Source organism: Patella vulgata, chromosome 3 (assembly GCF_932274485.2).
Source record: "Patella vulgata chromosome 3, xgPatVulg1.2, whole genome shotgun sequence".
NCBI lineage: Eukaryota > Metazoa > Mollusca > Gastropoda > Patellidae > Patella > Patella vulgata.
Window position 1 is genome coordinate 89587320 of NC_065881.2, and position 21826 is coordinate 89609145.

A 21826-nucleotide genomic window follows, 5' to 3' on the forward strand; every position below is an offset into this window, starting at 1 on the left:
GCCACCGTGACACCGTTTAGCGAAGATATTTCTTGTTTCCACAGCAACATCCAGGTAGGCTCAGTAACCAGTCAATATGTAATCATGTGCACTATGTATGTAATCTTGTATTTTAGATTACCCAGTGTATAGAAACTTGTATAGAATATCACTTTGATCAGCTGAATGCATATTCAGTGAAGAATAGAATTGTCCCACGTTGAGATTTCCTTTCCATATAAACTCACGACAATTTTTATTTTAAATAGTCATCAAGCATATAAGCACGAACAATGACATCAATAGTATATTGTTTAAATCACCATGACGACTGCTTCAAGCGAAACTAGTAACCTATCGTTACACCCTTTTCACAACTAGAAATGATATGGTCAAAAAATGAAGCTCAGTCCACAGATATATTTTTGGCGGCGGTAATTCTGAGAAAAATGGTCGAAAATGGGGTAACAGAGCTCGATAAATTTTGACTGTAAATAAAGCTTAACAAAAATCGGGTAAGGTCTTTAGCAGTGGGAGGAAACCAATCGGGGAATCGAAACCACGCCAGTTGACCCAATGACAGACCTTATGATAAAACGCACACGCGCTAACCACCTCCCTATACATCTGTTAAGATGAAGAAGAACGTGGACTCAGATCATTATGCCCTTTAATATTGAGTCGTTGCTTATTATTTGATATTCAGAGAACATTTTGATTGATTGTAGACTATTTTGGAAAAAAAAAGGGTATTGGAATCTCATAAAATATGACCGGGGTCAGAAAACATTTATACTAGTCTTTGTACATTAGATAATATTTTGTGAAACGTTCTAGCTTCCGGTGTAGTGTCTGGCTTTAACAATTTGACTGCTTATACCCGTCACCTCCTCTTCACACAAAGTGAGAAATGCTGTTAGTTGAGATATCATGATAAACCTGCCGATTGTTGTCTGATTACATTCAAATGTTCTCACTGTACATCCAAAAAATCCAAGTTGGATTAGCGACAGATGGATCTAAATTATACACCATTACACTCCACATCAGAGAGTCGTTCACCAACATCTGCAAAAAATACCAAAATAACTATAGATAAAGAAGCCTATCAACACAAAAGTGGGGGTGGAATGGGGGTTGTCCCAATTCCTATCTTCAACTGTCCTTGCTAGCGCTTTGTTTCGATTGCAATTCGTGGTTGTCAGACTATCTGTCAAAGTTAAAACACTCCATTGGGTTCGCCAAACACGTGACGACAGGCATGCTGTCTTCCGTACGAAAATTGGGTAGGGTGAGTCTGTAGTTCAGATTGGTTGTCTTCAACTCAGTCGAAAATTCAAGTAAATACGTCAAATGTTTCAAGACATTGCTTTTTTTTATTCTTTGGAATATTTAATCGTGCAGTGGATTTTATTTAACGGGAGTTGATTTCAAACACACAGGTAAGTTTATAATCGAAGAAATTCGTTTAAAAGTTAGAACGGTTCAGACAGAAAATAGATCTATCAGAGATAATGATTCTAAGTTCCTGTGCACTGTTTTGACGGACCAGTAAATTTGGATAGGCGTTTATTTTAAGAAGAAATGAATTTCTGCATAGTTAAGTTGAACATCGGTTTCATGAAAGATGAATTGTTATTTTAACCCTTCACGGCGTTCCTGTAAATACGATGAACACAGATGTATTCAATGATGTTTTTGATGCGAGTTACGAATCCAAAGTTACAAATATTAATTTAGCTGTCCTTAAGTAGGCTGGACGAAAGAATGATATACTGTGCACACGTTAACAGTTGACGAATATTGAAATACTAATAAATCTTAGCTGCAGGCAAAAGTTATACCATAGTCTATATGCCCGCCTTCATTATCCCAGTTCATGCAGACGAGTAAGGTGTTAAATCATTTTCATTTGCCAATACGAAAACAAAGGACGGCATTTTGATTGTACGTAAATTATGTTACGTTTTCGCCGTAGTAGAAATTGTATACAGAATATAAATATAAATAAGGCCAGCTCTTATCGGCGCCAGACCTTATCATGGCCAGCGCGTGTCATGGTCTGGTCAGACTTCGTCATGGTTAGCCCATATCACGGTCAGCTCTTATCATGACCAACCCCTATCGTGGTCAGCTCTTGTTAAGGTCAGCTCTTACCATGGTCAGTCCTTGTTCAGGCCAGTCCCTATAAATACATAGAGAGATAAAGTTGATTTTAGTTTAAGGTATTCTGTAAAACACGTTTATTTAACATATTACCTGTTGCCTAAGGATTTTAGTTCAAGAAAGGTATTCTGTTACATATTATCTACTATAGAACATGTTGCCTGAGCATTTTAGTACTCTGTAACGTATTCTCTATTGTAGAACATGTTGCCCAAGAATTTTTGTTCAAGAAAGATATTATGTAACATATTATCAACTAGAGAACATTAACATTTGTTCTGGCATCGGTAAACAGTCAAGTATATGTCATCATCTGATATTTTAGGCTTTGGCCTATATTATCCAAAATTTGATCAACAAAAGGCATTTATCATTCTTTTAAGTGCAATTGTGTTAATACCAATGAATTATTTGTCTTTGGTGGCTTTTCTGGAGAAAAAAAATAAAATGATATTGAATGTGTAGCCTTATAGGATAAAGGTTCACTAATGGTTCACTACAACATATCATGACTAGTAAGCCCTTCGTTGTCAAAATATTAATTTCAAAAGGTACAATACAATATATACGACCTTTGTTACAAATACAAAACAAAGGTTCAAAATAATTACTGAGATAACAGCTTATAGATGCGACTTGGGATACGTTACAGAAAAGAATATTATTCTTGTAGCCAGTAAGAAAGCAACCAGGATTTTATTATCTCCCCTTAGACCAGGAATGTGATTACGGTATCCTAATTCTTACTGCAGAACATGTTTCTCAGATATAGAGTAGACTATGAAAAAGATAAATGAATACTCACCAAGGCAACAGATGGGGATATTCAGTTGGACCTGAAAGAAATTAAATGTTTACCGTTTACAAATAATAAATAAATATCAATAAATGCTGCTTATGTTTTTCTTCAACGGGTTAACTTTAAGTACAAATAATGACACTGTTAATTAATGAATTATCTGTACAATGATAGAACTATGACACATCTTAAATAATTTTAATCTTGTTTAATTTTTCAATACTTATAAATTAAGTCCAATAACTCCGCTATAGTTTTTATAAATCCGCTCTAAAATTATCAATTAATAGATTACCTACATATTGTCTTTCATACAGGTAAATTATTACTGCAGTTTTTAATATTTGTTTATTGAAGCCAATAGGAATAAATCACGGCACCGCACGTCTTGCAGTATGTGCAATAATTAACGTCAGTCGATGCGCATGTAAAAACAACCCCAAACGATTAATTTTCACCACATAAACTTTATATTGAAATAAAAGCTTTTATCACATTAAATGAAGAATATGAACCATTATCACCAAACAGTTTATCTTTGTGACGAATAGACATTAGCAATCCGGCTAGCAGTCCGATATATTGTGCCAATGTCACTGGCCAACCATTGACTCAATATAAGTAAGCAAGCTGGATTACTACTGTTCATTCCGTTTACTGGGAACAGTTATATACAGTCTATCTAATCAAATGTATCAAAATTTGCCTATCATTGTTTTTACCTTCATCTTCTTTCTCCTAACCAATGTTATCACTTCAGCTTTATCTTCTTCAGGGCAACTCAAGTCTAAAACAGTAAAGTATAAGACTGACATATTTTCATATATAGTTTGTATATTCTATGTTGTCTCCTTCCTAAGAACAGAAAGCTGGGATTGGGGGGTGTTTGTCAGGCCATTCAGACACTAAAATCATCACTTGCATTTGGTCAGTTTCGTTAAGTTTACATCTTTAACATAAATTTAAGATATATCATGGATTGACTTATCAGATCAGTCTAATGTCATCAACTTACCACTAAAGGCATGACAAATGCAATTTCAATACCCTCAACAAATCACACAAGACTGGTGCTAGTTTGAATTATTAGCAAAACAATTCTTCATTTCCATGGTTTAATTTGTTGAAATTATAAAGGCTTTTTAAGGTGAACTGGTTACCTGTGATACAGTTGCCAAATTATAAAGGCTTTTTAAAGTGAACTGGTTACCTGTGATACAGTTGCCAAATATTTTCGTAGTTTGCTGCTCCTAATCAATTCTGAGTGGTCCGATGAAATTTTAACAACAGTTTCCCTAAGATATTCATTTAATTGAAGGTGTGTAGCTATTCCCTGAAATATTGTTAGATTATAACTAAATAATGATTGAATGATGAAGGTGGTTAGGATTTTGAAATTGGTAATATTTTGATATCTTCGCACTTTAACTGTTATCACTGATAAAAATACTTATTCGAACACAAACAAATAACAACTTCTCCCTGGTTTTTAATTAATTTTTCAACTACTTAAACCATTTTCTGAGTCACCAATTCAGGAACCTTTCTGTTTTTGTTACCCAGAACTTCAATTAAATCCATACTAAAATGAAAGAATCAAATTTTAATTCGATGTTAATATGCCAAGCTGTATGATATGAGGTAAATGTTGCCTACAGATAATCAAGCTGTATTGGATTATCAAAATGCACTGAAGGTTTTTTTATATTATTTATTTATTCAATAAAAGGCGTGGCTCCTATTGGTAGGGTATTAACAGCAGGAATTCAGTTAGTGAGATTGGTCGACGTGCTCTTGGAAGCTTCTGGGGCCATACTTAGAGGAGTTGGAGTTCGAGCTGATAAACAACGGGATTTAATTCAAGACCTGGTTAGCGAGTCAGTGCCTTACTCACCGAGCCACTGTGGTTCCCTGTCCCAGACAATGTCGGGCACAAATTCATGCTTTGTCAGACACAATTCCACTGGTGCCTCTCATGTCCGGTACAGATTTAACTATTTTCCGTCTCTGATATTTTTAATACATATCTGCCACAAAGTTTTGGAGTTCCTAATAATTTATAAAAAGAGAATGTGATAATCTGAAATAAACAACTCCCTTAACTCTAGAGAATTACCTTTAATATCCATATCTTCACGATTTTTGTCTTTAAATTTTGGAATTGGATTTAAATCTTGTATAAGTAATAGTTTGCTGATTTGGATTAGTTCAAATCACACCACTCATCTGTCCGTAGTGCTCCTTATGGACAGACTTTGTATGCCCTAGATGGTTATATATCCATTCCATCAGGTATTTATCAAGGACTAACATCTGTAAAAAAACAGATTTAAGCTGAAAACAATCCTTGAAAACATTAATTAATCTCCATGCTGTATTAAACTATTTAAAGAGCTAAATCCGCATATTGCGGTTCTTTTTTTCTCACTTTAAATGTTTTATAAATTCTTAATTAGACATTTATTCACATGACAAGCCAATAATCACCTCTCTAGATTATCGGATGGTAGAGATATTGAATGGATAATCAAGACTTTGTTTACTATCGTAATAATGGTACTTGACAATCGGGACTATTACCCAAACCGTCAATCACTCATATCTTCACTCAGAATGAAGTAATTTGAAATGCTGAACTACATGCGTCTTTAAGAATTGTTTGTGAATGTCGGAATTTTCAACATTTTAAAATGAAGGAATAAAATGGGGTTTAATGTCCTACTTGTCTTCACCTACCAGGATAATGAAGACAGGTACCACTGTTATATATGTTATATCACATACAGGTATGTATATTAGTATTAGAACGAGTACCAGTAACTTGTAGTAACTTGGTTAAGCAATGTCATTTTATTCCTTGCAACTTTACTCCACAAAAGGCTAAAGATCGCAGAATTTATTGTTTATTAATGTCCATTCTACAGGTATTATTCTAGAGCTACAGTTGTCTGATGTATATGATTTGCACCTATAAAAGTAACTTATTTCAGAGAGATTAACAACCTATTTGTCCCTAATAATGTACCTTTACTGACTAATTAACATTCCCAGTTAATTTCCTACCTGAAATCGGTAAGGGTTTGCATCCACTATTAAAGCATTTTTTCGTTGCTGAATATTAGACATTCTAATGGAGCTCGGCAATCCAATGGAATTAGTTCCGGTACATGCCCTCCTCTCTGAAAACAATATTAAACCAATTAAAGAGTTTTCTTAGTGGAACATGACCCATACTTGAAGAATATCCCCTTCGTTGTCACCCTTCACATTTACAAAATGGAGCAGGAGCCATAAAAAGCAATTTCAACAACCGTTTGTCATGCAAGATATCTCATATTTTGCATCAGATGGACAGAGAACAAGTGGCCATCTTGTCGGGTAGTTTCGGTCTGATAAGTACGAAATTCAACCATCCTCAGGGTGAAACGATGATATATTTAAAGGGGCTAAATCGCTATTCTTTGGCACCTAGAAATGGATAAAAATTGATCGCAACGCATATGTAATACGAATGTATATAAACTGATTTACATTCAATCGTTTTTGTTTTAACTGTAATTTCTTATCAGCTATGTTCGGCAAAATACGCAAATAGTGACAATTAATTATTCCAGTCTTCCATTGTGGGATGTGTAATTTCCATTGTATCTTTTTCGAATCCCCGGTTGCAAGTGACAAGGAGTAGGGTCGCCTGTCCAATGTCGTGAGTTTTCTCCGGGTCCTTTGGTTTCCTCCCACTGCTATTGACCCCTACGCGCAAGCGAATTGTGGAAATAAAATTAAACCATATGTTAGTCCCGGAATGATCTAGTTTGTGTCTAATGGACGTTACCCCCCACCCTCTCTCTCTGTCCCCCCCCCCCCTCTCTCTCTCATTGTATCTTAAATATTGAATACCAGAAGCCTATATTTTCCCGGTAAGATAACAACATCAATAAGTCGGGTTTGCAATGTCGAAAACTACACGTCAGTCAACCATAAACAGCAATGTAGTCACAGGTTATAAGCTATCCAAACACTATCTAAGGCAGAAAGATACAAGAGGTGAGGGCAGAAAGATACAAGAGGGGTGGGGGTAGAAAGATACAAGAGGGGTGAGTACAGAAAGATACAAGAGGGGTGAAGGCAGAAAGATACAAGAGGGGTGAGGGCAGAAAGATACAAGAGTGGTGAGGGCAGAAAGATACAAGAGGGGTGGGGGCAGAAAGATACAAGAGGGGTGGGGGCAGAAAGATACAAGAGGGGTGAGGGCAGAAAGATACAAGAGGGGTGAGGGCAGAAAGATACAAGAGGGGTGAGGGTAGAAAGATACAAGAGGGGTGAGGGCAGAAGGATACAAGAGAGGGGCAGAAAGATACAAGAGAGGGGCAGAAAGATACAAGAGGGGTGAGGGCAGAAAGATACAAGAGGGGTGAGGGCAGAAAGATACAAGAGGGGTGAGGGCAGAAGGATACAAGAGGGGTGAGGGCAGAAAGATACAAGAGAGGGGCAGAAAGATACAAGAGGGGTGAGGGCAGAAAGATACAAGAGGGGCGAGGGCAGAAAGATTTTTGCATGTGCAAACTAATGTCATAAACTACCCAGCACAAGGGAAACTGGGACACACTTACAACACACACTCCAATTTTATAAAAAGGACCCTCCCTCGGGGGAAAAGAAGTAAACCAAAAATACCCCCCCCCCCTACCACACACACATGGCCTATGTGCACTGAGGGGATAATGAAATGAAATGAGGTTTAACGTTCTGTTGGGCTAATGAAGACGGGCTTACACGATACAGTGTGCTATAATGGAAACGTTTCCCGGTCAGCGGTGCTATTGCCTACTCTTATATAGAATTCCAACTGCCAAGGGATCTTTTACGTGCACGCCAATGTGTCAAAGGGACTTTGTTTTTTCATAAAATCCGAATTACTAAACATCTGTCCTTGTCTGGCCCTCCATCCTGCACCACTGACAAGGGGAAACCATGCCGGAGACGACTAGCACGGAGACGATGGTTTGTCAAGCGAATTGGGCGTGGACTAGTTGTTGGAGTGCGCGGGGCAGTCCTCTCCCGAAATCAACGGTTTTAGCACCGAATCCCGAATAACGAGTAAAACAGACCGGCCTATCTTCCATCCGACCATTTCCCCGCTATCCCCGACCGTTGGGATAAGTGAACGTTCGGTGGCCGACTAGCAAGGAGACGACCAATTGTCAAGCGAGTAGGGTGTTGACTCGTTTGTTGGCATGCACGAGACAGTCCTCTTCAGCAATCACCTGTTTTATTGCCGAATAACGAATAACGAGCCGGCCTATCTTCCATCCGACCATTTCCACGCTACCTCCGACTGTAAGGATAAGGGAACTTACTCAGCCAAAACCAGGATCGAACCGGCGACCTCCTGGTTAGAGAATCAGCTTCTTACTCACTGAATAAAAAAACAACATGAAAAACCTTGAAACATTATTTGACTATTTGTGGTAGTGGGTGTGATTAATTAATATGTCATCATTATTCATGTTATCATGGTGTGAATAATTTAAAAATAATTAGTTTTATTGCTGGGGCTCACCTCTTGAAGCGGTAGCAGCATGTTGATACCTTGCAAACTGGTCTAAGGTGTTGGCTTTAGATCATAAGGTCTGTCATTGAGTCACGTGGCGTGGTTTCGATCCGAATCTTGCGCGTGCATACAAATTAATTTATGTACTGAACTATAATACTTTTTACATCTCATAATAATAGGCTACTCCTTTGTTATATATTTACATAGTTTTCATACATTGGGCAGACTGGATCACAAATTATATATTCCTCATATATTATACCCTATTGGATACTGTATCATAAGCTCTGTTTTTATTTATGTGGTGAGGTCCACCTGCTAACTATAGATGTATATATATTATATACGATACACCAAGAGGTCTCCTCTCCTTGTATTTGTGTGGTGGTGTCCACCTACTAACTATATATATATATATATAGCTGTAGTGAGTTGTTGTTCTAATGTACAGTATCATATATCATAGTATAAAATATAAAAATAACACCGATTTGCTTCTACATGTTTCAATATATTTTCATCAGGAAGCCATTGATACTAATAACGTTGCAAGGTTACCCTCGTGACGTCACAATAGAGGTACATTACATTGCATGAATGAATGAATAAATGAATGAATAGTGATGAATGAATAAACAAATATAATATGTACATAACACACTATTCAGTTAGCTACTTATCAATAGGAGATCAATTAAGCTAATTTATTTGTTTAGCAGAGGTCTAAATTTTTTAATGAAATATTCCTCTTTAACTGTTCTCTGTTTTGTGCAATCATTTAGGAGCTGGTAAAACGGGAATATTTGGAATTTTGTATTAAAGTTGTGTGGCTAAGTGGGTAAGACGCTAGCTCGCTAGGCTGGAGGTCGGGTGTTCGATCCCTGCATTGGCCGAGAAAGTTCATCCAGATTTTCCGGCGTGGTTCTCCCTTGTCAGTGATGCAGGACGGAGGGGCTGACAAGGAAAGCTGTCTAGTCGTTCGGATGGGACGAAAAACCGAGGTCCCTTGTACACATTGGCGTGCACGTAAAAGATCCCTTGGCAGTTGGAATTCGATATAAGAGTAGGCCGTAGTGCCGCTGTCCGGGCAAAATTTCCCTCATAGCACACTGTAAGGCGTATGCCCGTCTTCATTAGCCCAGGTTAGGAGCAGAACAGTAAGACGTTAAACCCCATTTCATTTCATTTCATTTGTATTTACAAGTTAAAGAGGTTTCGACGTTTCAACGCTCTTAAGAGCGTGTCCGCGAGAAAACCATGCAGAAGGTGCTAAGGCTTCAATCACAGATTTTGACCACATTTGGTCCCAAAACTATGGAAGCCTATAACTACCATTCATAATTTCTACTTTTCGCCTCTTCAAAACACGAAAAGTCGAAAAGTAGAAGTTACGACAAAATGTGAGGCGACAACACGGTATACAAGCCAAAATAAACTCGAAAATAGGAAATTAAGAAATAACACACAGCGGTAATAGCGCCCCTCGTTTTTTCCTAATTTCTTATTTTCGACTTGTATACCGTATACCGTCTTGTCGACTTTCGACTTAGTCATATTTTTGTATTTATTGATGTGAGTAAGAAGGCGCCAACACGCATACTAAGCCAAAATGCATCTCGAAAAGTAGAAATTAGGAAATTAACACACCACGCTATTAGCGACTTTTCGCCTCGGAAGTTGTTGTAGTCTCAGTTTTCCAGGTCGCATTTGAATACGTGCAATCAGGGCTCACACTGTATTTCATACTTTTCCGTCAAAATGGATAATAATTTTTATATAAAAAATTGTTCATATTTTTTTCCGCCAACTGGGATATTTTATCTGCCAAAAATGTCACATTAGGCTACAACAATTTAATTTATTATATAGGCCTATTATAAAACAAATTTCCCGTACCGATATATACAATATACAACAACAAACATGGGGATTGGGTGGTCTAGTGGTTTAACACGTGCGCGTGAAATCACAAGGTCTGACATTGATTCAAGTGGTGTGGTTTCGATTCCCCGCTTAAACACGACAAGGGAGTAGGATCGCTTGTCCAACCTTGTGGGTTTTCTCCGGATACCCCAGCTTCTATCCACTGCTAAAGACCCCTACGTGCAAACGAATTATTGAAATGATTTAGTTTGCAACGAGTGATGTTAAGCTAGTCTGGAGGTCGGGTGTTCGATCCCTGCATTGGTCGAGAAAGTTCATCCAGATTTTCCGGCGGATTCCCCCTTGTCAGTGATGCAGGACGTGGAGGTCGGGTGTTCGATCCCTGCATTGGCCGAGAAAATGACTGTGTGACTGTGTGTCACCTACAGGCCGAAATTCTTAATGGATCCTCTTGGAATCTTTTCATGCTTATTTCTTATACCCTATATTATTTTTTGGTGAATGTCCAACCCCCCAAGATCAGAGCCAAAACCATTTTTTCTTTGGGTGTCTGTGTGTTGGATCGTTTTGGAGCTTGGTATAGGTATTATTTATAGCCTAATGGCGGCAACTAGTGATTGTGACGTATGCCCTGACCCCTGGGGCAGAGTCACGCCCAATTTTTATTTTTATTTACTACAGGCTGCAATTCTGAATGAGAAATCCTTGGAACTTTGCCTATTTATTCCTTATACCGTACGTACAGCAACTATTTATTTGGTGCATGATCTGACTCCAAGGGGCGGTGTCAGTCACCTTTTTGTTAATATTTAGTCAAAACAAACCCATCACTACACCCAACTTTCGGGCAATATGTCTTTTCGGACAGACGGGTAAAGGGAAAAACAAAATTATTATTAATTTCAACTAGTTGGCCAAATAAAGTGCCTGGAGTCTAATAAAACACTAATTTTACTCTTCTTTTAATTGAATACCACGAATTTGTACTGAATTGACTGTGGATTAAAGCATTTTTCGTTCATCGATTATTAAATTTGAATGCAGCTGCAACAGTTGCTAACGGACGGGCTAGAAAAGCAGAAAATCGCATTTCCGGCGGCTAAATTTTCAAAATTTTCTCCGGGATGACGAGATCCCATTGCCCAAAACAATTGATTGGTTGTTGTAATTCAGGTCATCCACCAATGGTAGGCTATATTGGACCATATTGAAGTTGCTGTATTCACGGGCTGGAATAGGAAAACAGCAATGTAGTCACAGGTTATAAGCTATCCAAACACTATCTAAGGCAGAAAGATACAAGAGGTGAGGGCAGAAAAGTACAAGAGGGGTGAGGGTAGAAAGATACAAGAGAGTTGAGTACAGAAAGATACAAGAGGGGTGAAGGCAGAAAGATACAAGAGGGGTGAGGGCAGAAAGATACAAGAGGGGTGAGGGTAGAAAGATACAAGAGGGGTGAGGGTAGAAAGATACAAGAGGGGTGGGGGCAGAAAGATACAAGAGGGTGAGGGCAGAAAGATACAAGAGGGTAAGGGCAGAAAGATACAAGAGGGGTGAGGGTAGAAAGATACAAGAGAGGTGAGGGTAGAAAGATACAAGAGGGGTGAGGGCAGAAGGATACAAGAGAGGGGCAGAAAGATACAAGAGGGGTGAGGGCAGAAAGATACAAGAGGGGTGAGGGCAGAAAGATACAAGAGGGGTGAGGGCAGAAGGATACAAGAGGGGTGAGGGCAGAGAGATACAAGAGAGGGGCAGAAAGATACAAGAGGGGTGAGGGCAGAAAGATACAAGAGGGGCGAGGGCAGAAAGATTTTTGCATGTGCAAACTAATGTCATAAACTACCCAGCACAAGGGAAACTGGGACACACTTACAACACACACTCCAATTTTATAAAAAGGACCCTCCCTCGGGGGAAAAGAAGTAAACCAAAAATACCCCCCCCCCCACCACACACACATGGCCTATGTGCACTGAGGGGATAATGAAATGAAATGAGGTTTAACGTTCTGTTGGGCTAATGAAGACGGGCTTACACCATACAGTGTGCTATAATGGAAACGTTTCCCGGTCAGCGGTGCTATTGCCTACTCTTATATAGAATTCCAACTGCCAAGGGATCTTTTACGTGCACGCCAATGTGTCAAAGGGACTTTGTTTTTTCATAAAATCCGAATTACTAAACATCTGTCCTTGTCTGGCCCTCCATCCTGCACCACTGACAAGGGGAAACCATGCCGGAAAATCACGATTAACTTTTTCGGCCAACACGAGGGGATATAGAAAAAAAATAGAGATAAAAACAAGATGTCTTTTAATTTAAAACTCAATAATCCCACGGATCAAAATTCCCATACTAAAACATTAATTTTACAAATCGTGGGATGACACTCTGGACATATATATTCTATCTATAAATTCCACCTAATCGGAAACAGATCAATACACTGAACACCAAATCCTGAATCCCAAGGTAACACAATATATGTTTCGAGTGTGTCGCACAGGAGTTTCTGTTTCTCCTTCCAAGATCATTTACCAATTATGTTTGACCCAGGAAGGCACCCCCGGTTACCACGGGAATAGTCTCATCACCTAATATTAAACACTTATATAATAAGTGAATGATATCATAACCCTAGCACGTTATTCCCGAGTAACGAGCCAGCACGTTATTCGGGATTCTCCAACCTCGTGGGTTTTATCCGGGCCCTCCGGTTTCCTCTACGCGCAAGCGAATTATGGAAATAAAATTGAACCATATGTTAATCCCGAAATTACTTAGTTTGTGTCGAGTGGATGTTATAATAATAATCATTTTGTAGAGCGCTGAGTGCTCCAGCTAACAGCTGCTCCGCGGCGCTTTTCACAATTAAAATATTACATATAATATAAAACAAATAGTTCTAAAACATTAAAATGTCAACATGTTCATAGTTTAAAAGCACGTTTAAAAAGTTCGGTTTTAAGATTTTTTCAAAAACAGCAACGTTAGTAGAGTCTTTTACATGTCTAGGTAATTCATTCCACACGTTAGCAGAGGCGTAAACAAAAGCCCGTTCACCAGTTTTAGTTTTTACTGTAAGAACATGAAGTAAGTATTTATCAGCAGAGCGTAGGTTCCTGCTTGGTTTATACGGGGTTAAAAGTTCATTAAGATATTGTGGGGAACAGTTATTATTTAAACAATTGAAAGTTAAAAGACCGATCTTAAAATTAATTCGTTGATAAACTGGTAGCCAATGAAGATTTTGGAGTACTGGAGTAATGTGTTCAGATTGTTTAGTTAGAGAAACGATACGTGCAGCTTTGTTCTGAATTTTCTGGAGTCTGTTTATATCTGATGCTGGTAATTGGTATAGAAGCGAATTTCAGTAATCTAGTTTGGAGAGAACGAAAGCGTTAGTTAACATTTTAGCGATATTTGACGTTATAAATGGTCGAAGTTTACCAATGTTGTAAAGATGAAGATTTAATTATTTGCAGGTAGTAGAGATGTGACTTTTCATTTTAAGATCGTGATCAAAGTAAACTCCAAGATTTTTAACTGATTGAGAGGATGTTATTGTTGAATCACCGATTTTAACGGATTGAGAAAGAGATTTTCTGCTGATTAAGATGACCTCTGTCTTATCATCATTTAATTTTAGGAAATTAAGATTCATCCAATTTTTTATGTCATCTATACAAGCCTCAAGTTTACAGATTTCGGTGGAGTCACTCGGTGGTTTCAACGCAAGATACAGTTGTGTGTCGCCAGCATAAAGATGAAAGTTAATTCCATGTTTTCGGATGATATCGCCAATTGGTGTTGTGTAGGCAGTGAATAAAAGGGGACCAAGAACCGACCCCTGCGGAACTCCAAAGCGTAGGGTTTTGGGAGACGATGTTGCTTTCTCAATGACTACATACTGTGACCTGTCAGTTAGATAACAGCGTATCCATTTTAGACATAGTTCATCGACGCCAAAACGTGTTTGTAACCGGTTTAATAGAATATCATGATCAATAGTATCAAAGGCGGCACTTAAGTCTAGTAACACTAATACGACAGACTGTTTATTATCTATGTTAGTAACAATATCGTTATATACTCTCAGCAGTGCTGTTTCAGTGCTGTGACCCTTCTTATATGCTGATTGAAATTGTTCGTCAAGATTGTTAATAACAAAATGGTGTTTTAGTCTCGTGGATATAACTTTCTCAATTAGTTTTGATATGACTGAGAGATTAGACACAGGTCGAAAGTTCTTTAAGTTATTCGGGTCTAGATTTGGTTTCTTCAGTAGCGGTTTAACATGGGCGATTTTTGTGAACTGGCTTACATTACCATGCATAATTGATGTGTTAACAATATGTGTAATTATTGGTAAGAGTTCATTTATACACAGTTTAAGTAACCATGTTGGTATTGGAACAAGGTTGCATGAAGAAGACGAAGATTTACTTATCAAATCCTTGAGTTCTGTATGTTATGCCCCATTTATCTCGCAACCTCCGACTATAGGGGTAAGTGAACGTTGGATGGCCGACTAGCACGGAGACGATGGTTTGTCAAGCGAATTGGGCGTGGACTAGTTGTTGGAGTGCACGGGGCAGTCCTCTCCCGAAATCAACGGTTTTATCACCGAATCCCGAATAACGAGTAAAACAGACCGGCCTATCTTCCATCCGACCATTTCCCCGCTACCCCCGACCGTTGGGATAAGTGAACGTTCGGTGGCCGACTAGCAAGGAGACGACCAATTGTCAAGCGAGTAGGGTGTTGACTCGTTTGTTGGCATGCACGAGACAGTCCTCTCCAGCAATCACCTGTTTTATTGCCGAATAACGAGCCGGCCTATCTTCCATCCGACCATTTCGACGCTACCTCCGACTGTAAGGATAAGGGAACTTACTCAGCCAAAACCAGGATCGAACCGGCGACCTCCTGGTTAGAGAGTCAGCTTCTTACTCACTGAATAAAAAAACAACATGAAAAACCTTGAAACATTATTTGACTATTTGTGGTAGTGGATGTGATTAATTAATATGTCATCATTATTCATGTTATCATGGTGTGAATAATTTAAAAATAATTAGTTTTATAGCTGGGGCTCACCTCTTGAGATGGTAGCAGCATGTTGATACCTTGCAAACTGGTCTAAGGTGTTGGCTTTAGATCATAAGGTCTGTCATTGAGTCACGTGGCGTGGTTTCGATCCGAATCTTGCGCGTGCATACAAATTAATTTATGTACTGAACTATAATACTTTTTACATCTCATAATAATAGGCTACTCCTTTGTTATATATTTACATAGTTTTCATACATTGGGCAGACTGGATCACAAATTATATATTCCTCATATATTATACCCTATTGGATACTGTATCATAAGCTCTGTTTTTATTTATGTGGTGAGGTCCACCTGCTAACTATAGATGTATATATATTATATACGATACACCAAGAGGTCTCCTCTCCTTGTATTTGTGTGGTGGTGTCCACCTACTAACTATATATATATATATATATATATATATATATATATATATATATATATATATATACATATACTTAACATTATGAGATATCTTATTGTTACACAGTAAATTAAAATGTTTGAACCATTAGTCATACAGAATATACACCACTTCTATTGTCATACTCAAGGATTTATACGAATCTTGAACAATCAGACAAACTGTATCCGTTTATATCTCTTATCACAGTTCACAACATATTCCTGACTCGCATTGAAACATCAATTAAATTTCTTTATGAATTAGCAACGTTTAACGATTTTGATTTTCCATAGAGATAGAAATAAGAAAGGACACCCTCAAATGCTGATTTGTCAATTGCCGATTTGTTAATAGTCGATGCATTATACAATTACATTATGGTTTATTTTAGTTTTTCAATTGTGATATTTTAAGACGAATTTGATAGTACATAGTCGGTGTATATTCTTGTATTACAAGTTAGAGGGGTTTCGACATTTGTCAATAGTCGGTGTATATTTTTGTATTTACAAGTTGGGGATCACGTGGCTAAGTGGGTAAGACGCTAGCTCGCTAGCCTGGAGGTCGGGTGTTCGATCCCTGCATTGGCCGAGAAAGTTCATCCAGATTTTCCGGCGTGGTTCTCCCTTGTCAGTGATGCAGGACGGAGGGGCTGACAAGGAAAGCTGTCTAGTCGTTCGGATGGGACGAAAAACCGAGGTCCCTTGTACACATTGGCGTGCACGTAAAAGATCCCTTGGCAGTTGGAATTCGATATAAGAGTAGGCCGTAGTGCCGCTGTCCGGGCAAAATTTCCCTCATAGCACACTGTAAGGCGTATGCCCATCTTCATTAGCCCAGGTTAGGAGCAGAACAGTAAGACGTTAAACCCCATTTCATTTCATTTCATTTGTATTTACAAGTTAAAGAGGTTTCGACATTTCAACGCTCTTAAGAGCGTGTCCGCGAGAAAACCATGCAGAAGGTGCTAAGGCTTCAATCACAGATTTTGACCACATTTGGTCCCAAAACTATGGAAGCCTATAACTACCATTCATAATTTCTACTTTTCGCCTCTTCAAAACACGAAAAGTAGAAATTACGACAAAATGTGAGGCGACAACACGGTATACAAGCCAAAATAAACTCGAAAATAGGAAATTAAGAAATAACACACAGCGGTAATAACGCCCCTCGTTTTTTCCTAATTTCTTATTTTCGACTTGTATACCGTATACCGTCTTGTCGACTTTCGACTTAGTCATATTTTTGTATTTATTGATGTGAGTAAGAAGGCGCCAACACGCATACTAAGCCAAAATGCATCTCGAAAAGTAGAAATTAGGAAATTAACACACCACGCTATTAGCGACTTTTCGCCTCGGAAGTTTTCCAGGTCGCATTTGAATACGTGCAATCAGGGCTCACACTGTATTTCATACTTTTCCGTCAAAATGGATAATAATTTTTATATAAAAAATTGTTCATATTTTTTTCCGCCAACTGGGATATTTTATCTGCCAAAAATGTCACATTAGGCTACAACAATTTAATTTATTATATAGGCCTATTATAAAACAAATTTCCCGTACCGATATATACAATATACAACAACAAACATGGGGATTGGGTGGTCTAGTGGTTTAACACGTGCGCGTGAAATCACAAGGTCTGACATTGATTCAAGTGGTGTGGTTTCGATTCCCCGCTTAAACACGACAAGGGAGTAGGATCGCTTGTCCAACCTTGTGGGTTTTCTCCGGATACCCCAGCTTCTATCCACTGCTAAAGACCCCTACGTGCAAACGAATTATTGAAATGATTTAGTTTGCAACGAGTGGATGTTAAGCCAGTCTGGAGGTCGGGTGTTCGATCCCTGCATTGGTCGAGAAAGTTCATCCAGATTTTCCGGCGGATTCCCCCTTGTCAGTGATGCAGGACGTGGAGGTCGGGTGTTCGATCCCTGCATTGGCCGAGAAAATTCTTAATGGATCCTCTTGGAATCTTTTCATGCTTATTTCTTATACCCTATATTATTTTTTGGTGAATGTCCAACCCCCAAGATCAGAGCCAAAACCATTTTTTCTTTGGGTGTCTGTGTGTTGCCTATAGGCCGCCATTCTTAATGGATCGTTTTGGAGCTTGGTATAGGTATTATTTATAGCCTAATGGCGGCAACTAGTGATTGTGACGTATGCCCTGACCCCAGGGGCAGAGTCACGCCCAATTTTTATTTTTATTTACTACAGGCTGCAATTCTGAATGAGAAATCCTTGGAACTTTGCCTATTTATTCCTTATACCGTACGTACAGCAACTATTTATTTGGTGCATGATCTGACTCCAAGGGACGGTGTCAGTCACCTTTTTGTTAATATTTAGTCAAAACAAACCCATCACTACACCCAACTTTCGGGCAATATGTCTTCTCGGACAGATGGGTAAAGGGAAAAACAAAATTATTATTAATTTCAACTAGTTGGCCAAATAAAGTGCCTGGAGTCTAATAAAACACTAATTTTACTCTTCTTTTAATTGAATACCACGAATTTGTACTTAATTGACTATGGATTAAAGCATTTTTCGTTCATCGATTATTAAATTTGAATGCAGCTGCAACAGTTGCTAACGGACGGGCTAGAAAAGCAGAAAATCGCATTTCCGGCGGCTAAATTTTCAAAATTTTCTCCGGGATGACGAGATCCCATTGCCCAAAACAATTGATTGGTTGTTGTAATTCAGGTCATCCACCAATGGTAGGCTATATTGGACCATATTGAAGTTGCTGTATTCACGGGCTGGAATAGGAAAACGCGTTTGCGGCAGATACATTTTTTTTAAAATTTTCTCCCAAAGGTCCCGTCTCCGTGGACTGTAAACGATTGATTGGTTGATGGGAAATCGCGTCAGCTAACATAATTGGGCTATACTAGACCATTTTGAAGTTGCTGTATTCAGGGGCTGGAATAGCAGGAAAACGCATTTGCGGCCGTTAAATTTTGCAAAATTTTCTTGGGGGTTGTTACATAATGACAGATGTGATAAACGCTTCCTACCATCTTGACACGTGAAAGTGATTTTAAACCTGCCTACTATCGACACCCCTGGAGGTCTTGGTAGCATTCCTTATGTCATTATGTAACCTTGTTGTTGGCATGTTTTATTTAAACTTTCTTTGTCTGATAAGCATGTATCGAATGTTAGACCCGATATGATACATTAGCCAGATGTCTAATAAGATCCTTTGTCTTGAAGGGTTTATAAACCCAGAATCGAAACGACATAGTTAGTCAGGTCCGGCCAGGACACGAGAGCGGAGGCAATGGGCGCCTTAGCACGAGACGCAATGGAACGAGGGAGAGGGTCTGGGAGTTGGCACATTTGTGTCAAGCTAGGACACAGCTCCCGCAATACAAGTTAGTTCTGGGTGTCTTTAACATTACGATGTTTGTACGTGATATGTAAGAAGCAGAGAAAAAAAAGTATTATAAGATGTTAAACTAGTCTTGTCATCTGAACCTGATATAAAGACTCAATACTGTAACATATTAATTGGTGCGTAGACCAGACTAACGCTTGTGGAGTCATAACCACTAGGCGATCAAAGAATTATTTCCTAGGTGAGTCTTTTTCTAATCCTACCATGTGGCCACGGTTAATAATGACATGTATTATAATGCTATGTATTATAATTTATCTGGGAAATCAGCAGTTTATCATAACGCTTCATTAAATATCATGGTGTAGTTACTAAATTTAATTCAAAAAAATGAAATATATTGCCTTTCAAGCTAGTAGTGGAACAGTCCTTAATTATTTGTAGGAAAATGACTAAAACAAAATTGTATATATATTGTTTGTTTTACAATGGGTCATGTTGTTTTTAAAAGATTATAGATTATAATTGTTTGTTTTTGAACACATATTTTGGCATTTGAAATTAGTATTAACAGGTTACTATTGAGAAGTAAAATGTTTTGTGATTGTTTAACTAGAATTGAGTTAATAGTATCGTAATTTGGAATTTAACCAAATAACATTCACAAAGTATTCACGCGTTTATCTCTAAGTTTTTTTGTTGTTTTTGTTTTTGTCTATACGTGTATATTACCCCAAATGTAACAGGGTCCCTATACGGTGAGCTCCACTCTTCCGGTATCGCCTTCTGTGACCCGAAATTTTTTCGAGCATTTCGGATTCTGTCCCCCCTAACTGTCATCTAGCTTGTACGCATATGTTTCTTCCCAATGACTCGGCAATGGATATGTTGTAGTTGTGTTGTTTTTTTGCAGCTTCATGTTATAAATTGTGGACGTAAATCTATTATTAGAGATGATTGTTTATTGTGACACAGAGCAATAAAATATTAATTTGTTGCCCTTTTCAGACCCCCTTTTTATGCTGTGTACTGCGTTATTACTGTGTCTTTACTGCATTTTACCACTTCATTTTATCAGAACAATGATGTAAATATAAGGTATGGATAATATAACATGGCTATTAGTTATATTCTTAACACTGCTTGTTATGAAGGAACATGTTGGATTTCACCGGTCTGTGAGTGGCATTTAGAGGATGGCTTTCAAGTTTCATCACAGTTCCTTACAATTACTTTAAATGCAATCAATTTGCAGTTTCTCTGCTTGCCTACTGGCCACGGTTTCTGCCAGGGTTTGTTAAATATTCATGATTAAGAGGCGGAAGGATAACAGAGTTACCAGGTGGGTCCCGATGTTAAATACGGCGGATAGTAGCATGTTTTAGTATAATGCTTCAAGGGAAGTTAAGGGGGGGGGGTCAGAAATAAATAAAAAAAAGTATGTTCATACATGAGTAGCGTAACTACAACTTTTGAAGGGGGCCCCGAATTTGAACATCAACATTTGTAAAATAACACCACCCCTAACAAGATGGTATACTGGTTATAAATATACCGGCCATTCAGGCAAATATCTATTCTCGAAGTAAGTAGTCCTCTGTGTGCAGAATGGGTTTGTCTATTGCAGGACCGAAACATTGAGACCCGCGCCACCAATAAGAGTCCGCCCTACCAAGACGTAGGTTTGTCTGCCTGTCCTTGCGGGTTGTCATTCTCACCCGCCCACCCTTACAAGTTACAGACTACTAAAACCTTTTTGAAAACTAAACATCAGATGCCCCCCCCCCCCATTCGATCGCTAAAGACCATTTCACCATTATATATAATACAACATGATACAGGAATATAATGGAGTTTAAAGTTTTATCAATATATTATTCTCCAGTTTTTGCGGTAATTCTTTCTATGGTTAATGGGCAGATGGCTGTTGGCTTATTTTTTCGATGGTTAATGGACGAATGGCTCTATTCTGTAGAAATTTAAAATAGACGAGAATGAAAATAAAAACACATAGTGATGTAATATAAATGTATATAGTCATTTATATTATACTTTTCATCTGGGGTTTTGGTGAGCATCTAGAATGTTTCGGTAGTAATGTAATGACTTGTTTAATACATATATTCTTCAAAAAAAGAAATGCATTGTACTGAGACTCGTCGCTGAATCAAACTATTCTCAAACGTTCCTGTGGCCATACACTATGTGTCTGAGCCCATTAAAGTCGGATTTAAGGTGTCGGCGTGTCAAAAGAAAAGCTCTGGTCAGAGATCCTACGCCGTCTAGGAATTGCGGCTGCAGTAGTGGTCGGTGTTGTGAACCATTCCTGCAAATGATGTAACCGGATGTAACGTTCCTGGGCAGGTGTGTTTTTTCTTGGTCGGGTTGGGCATGGGCGGTCATGTGTTAAACCTCGCCGTCGGTACCTATTGGGCATGGGCGGTCATGTGTTGAAAACTCGCCGTCGGTATCTATTCCAAAGGCGAGAGACGGTACTCTGATAACCGTTCAACAGCCTAGCTACATCTGTCTGGGATTCACGTTGTTGCCTTGGTCTTCGTTCAGACGTGACATCACTTCA